General features: G+C 48.1%; 1 long non-coding RNA gene across 1 annotated transcript; it reads left to right on the plus strand.

The window, feature by feature from the left end:
• Positions 1-103: 103 nt before the first annotated feature.
• LOC108510347 lies at positions 104-3848 on the plus strand. The gene is made up of 4 exons (XR_001878796.1): positions 104-845; positions 1326-1379; positions 3144-3212; positions 3760-3848. It is a non-coding gene; the product is annotated as an uncharacterized LOC108510347 (long non-coding RNA).
• Positions 3849-4011: the final 163 nt, after the last annotated feature.

The raw sequence follows: 4011 nt of genomic DNA on the forward strand, positions 1-4011 counted from the left end.
AAAAAAAAAAGAAACTTAGAAGAAGCTTAATCCTAAATTCTAATATTTTGATGAAGCATTTGGATAAAAGGAAAAAAAAAAAAACACACTAACCTTAAAACCATTTTCACCCTTTTCTCATTTTATCGAAAAGCCAAGAGAAGTCTAGACAAGGAACTTGCCTATGAATTCCCAGCTGATGATCCTTGCAGAGGGATTATTGAAAGCTTTTTCCCCCACATCTTTCTCTGGACCATGCTCTTGCTGTGCAGCTTGGAGTAGCAGGTTGGGGCAGATGATGGAGCCTCCAGACCACTTCAAGAGCTGAATTATTTATTCTTGGAAATTCTGAGTGAAATGAAACGTAAAAGTTGGCATTTCAGATAACACGCAAATGACCACGTGGGTGCCAGGCAGCTCCAGGCAGTTCAAGTGCCCAGTGACAAAAATGCCTTCATTTCTCAAAGCTGGGAAAAAAGCAGTGGCAAAAACCCGACTTTCTCCATGTGTTTGCTGAGCTCTGCCAGCTCAGCACCTCCTCAAAAAAAAAAGCAGAAGTTAATCCCAAAGTACAAGAGCTCCTTGAGTCTCAGCAGCATGGAGGCTGTTTCCATGCCTGTGCTTTCCCTAGCAGATTATTCCCAACTCTCCAGGGCTCTTGAGGGCTCTTTGTAATAACTGTGCCCTCCTCCAAGCTGTTTCTGAGCGGGGCTCTTTGAGGTAACACTTCACTTCCCCTGCAGAGCCGGCAGTAAAACCAACACCACCCACCAGCCCCAGTCCCACCTCTGCGGGTCAAACTACTACAGCCACACCCTCCAGCACCACCGACACTCCAACAACACTGCCAGCCTCAACTGTGCAAGGTAAGGATGGAAAACTCAACCTTTTGCTCATGCAGGACCTGTTTGTGCCTCCCTCCTTATCCAAGAAAGACTGGGGACATCAGAAACACTGGGCTAAGTCCACACCATGCTGATTATTCAATAATTCAGCCAATACTGAATTTCTTTGAGTCTTTGCTGAAAGAGCAGCTCAGTTCAGCTCCCTAAAAGCACATGGCTGGACACAGCCAGGACAAGGCTGTATCAGAAAAGCCAGGTCATGCTTTATCAAACAAAGCTTCCCAGAGGAGCTCCAGCCTCCCCAGACCTGTCCCAGCTCACCTCTCAGGTACACTCTGAACTGGCAGCATCCCTTGCTAGGTGGGCACCTTGATGTTTGTTTGGAGGAAAAGTCTCATGCAAGCAAAGGTTTTTACCCCCTGGACACCCAACAGCTCCCCATAGCAGAATTAGTAGCAGCTTCAAGAGTTAATTCTCCTTTTCCATGTTTTCTTTATCTAGATGATGAGTCTAGTGGAAACAGAAGCACAGCAGCTACTTCTCCAACACCTCAAGGTACTTTGTCCTTCTACAGAGTAACAGTAACTTAGATAATGTCATGGCAATCAGCTTGCTTGGCTCTCATGGCACAGGTTATCTGAGCACTAGTCTTTTGGGGTTGAGCCACCATTTGCACCCAAAATCACATCTGGTATCCTTACAAGCAGTGATAAAACACGGGATCAAATGGTCTGCTGGGATGAACTTGAGCAGTCAAACGATGGATCTACGTGCAGGAAAAGGGAGCCCTTTTAACATCCTTTTAAATAAATATAACTTTGCTTTTGACAGTTTAACACAACCTGTAAGCACAAATTAAAGAATTTAGTAAAAGTTTTCTCAGGAGTAAGGGCAGAATCCCAGAGGTTGGGAAGACTGGAATCTGACAACTGAGCTGATTTCCCATTAATGGTTCAGCCTCAAAAATCTGCAATGGTCAAGACAGAAACTGCTCTGCCTCTCCAAGTGCCTCTCAGATCTCTAACACAAGCAAGATTAGAAACCCATGGTCAGCTGTGCCCACCTAAGGCAGGAGCCCTTTGCCTCAGAGCAGCTTGTTCCTCATCACAGCCCTGATTGATCTCTGAGAAGCTCCATACACCTTTGCCATATGGCTGCTGATGCTTCCAAAAGCCAGATCTCCTGTTGTGTGAGACCCAGCATCTCCCAGGGATGGGGTGTCTGTGCCAGGCTCAGCAAACCACAACTTCTGCCCATGGCTAGAAGAACAATTTCAGAATAAAACAAAGAATGTGATGAGCTGTGAAAAAACTGTACAGCAGGAGTCTCTGTTTCTCCAGACTGTTCTGCTCCACATGGCTTCTGATCCAGTTAGATTTGTTATTTCACGCCTTTCCCCTTTTTTCTTCTGGCTTTTGGCAAAATCAGATTCCAAAACAGTGATGTTTTGTGTGGGACAGGAACCCCAGGGCAGTGCCAGGAGCTGTGCACACCCCTCCAGGCACCACACACTTTTGGCCAGTGCTGCTGCTGGGAAGGTGGGGATGGGAAAGGAAGGAAGAAGATCCTACTTGACCTGCAGGGCCTGCAGCTGTTCCTTGAGGTCGATGCAGACACTCAGGCCATTCAACACTCAGCCTGGAGGCAGCAAAGGATGTTTTTTCTCTGTACAAGTGAAACACAAGGACTGGCTTTAAATTTCCTTGTACAGGCACTGGAGCAGCTGTCACAAACCAAACAGTTTCCTACAAGCCAGTTTCTCCCACTCAGAACTGGAGTCCTTGCTCAGCCAAACCTCTGTGCTGCCACAGCTAGACTGCATGTGGGATACAAGTTAGCCCAGCTCAAATGAGCTTAACTTCTTCTAGATAACCCAGGACAGCACACCCACCCACTTCAAATCCAAAGACAAGCCAAACAGTCAATCCACACCCACACTCTGCAAAACTTCTTCCTCTAAGTGGATATTTTTCTTTTAAGTCTCAATGTTTATGAGCTATAGAAAATCTATAATCTTCCCAGTTCACTCTTCCAGCCTCCCATTGGTGTTTCTGCCAAAAACCCGCACCTGGGATTGCAGAACCTGCAGAGTTTATACAAGGGCACTTGAATTTTGGTTCCCTGGATTTCTGTTTGGACATGGGAAACAGTACAAAGTATGTTTGGTGGGAAGCTTTTAGCCTGAGCATGAATTCCACGTTTGTCCAGGTATCACCAGCATTACTGTGACTCCATTCTCCTCTCCAGGTGCCCATTGATTCCTTTGGTTATTAGATGACACTCAAGGACAAGACTCACATTCTGTGTTTCTCTCTGCAGATCAAGAGCCCACGAGAAGGGAGAGAACCACGACACCAGTGCCTCAAGGTGTTCCCTCCTCCCAGAGAGGTGATCCCTGCTATGGATTTTACAGCCCTTTACTCAGCCAGCAGCAAGGCCATCACACCTCTGTCTTCAGGGCAGCAGGAGAACAGCCCACGAGTCCCTGAGGGGTGCTGGCCATCCCATCTAGCCCTTGAAATGCCTGTAAAGCTCTGCAGAAGCAGCATTTGGGGGCAGCCTGGGAACAGCAGGTGTGGGTCTCAGCAAGAAGGGTGCCATTATGGGAAAAGGCTGGAAAAGGAGGTAGAAAAGACAAACTCCACCCTCAATCACACTGCCAGGGCAGATCTTCACCTGCCACGCTCAGCTTCCTCCCTGGGGTCCCAGCAGGGCCCTGTGGGTGTTCTCAGTCCATAAAAGGTGCCTCACCAAGGCAATGGTTTCACACAGATCTTGGTCACTTTGCTGTTAACATTGATGGGCCTGGCCAGGATCCAACCTCAGTCTGTTCAATAAAGTACAGGTGTGAATTAATCCTCTAGCATTGCTGGGAATGCTCTTCCCAACCTTGGAAGGAGGACTTTGACGTAAAGTGCCTTTTTCCCCTCCGTAGGCCCCTCAGAGCCTGTCACCCCCACGCTGAACTCCTCTGAGCCCACCCCGACAGACGATGGATCACCACTGACAGTGGCAGCTTTTGGTAAGTTCTTGTGCAGCCTGGGGAGAGCTTGGGGGGGCTGTTTTGCCAGGACACATTGTTTTGGACACTCAGCTTCATGAGGCCCTGGCACAGGTTGCCCAGAGAAGCTGTGGCTGCCCCTGGATCCCTGGAAGTGTCCAAGGCCAGGTTGGACAGGGCTTGGAG

Source organism: Lepidothrix coronata, unplaced genomic scaffold (assembly GCF_001604755.1).
Source record: "Lepidothrix coronata isolate B3197 unplaced genomic scaffold, Lepidothrix_coronata-1.0 Scaffold687, whole genome shotgun sequence".
Lineage (NCBI taxonomy): Eukaryota > Metazoa > Chordata > Aves > Passeriformes > Pipridae > Lepidothrix > Lepidothrix coronata.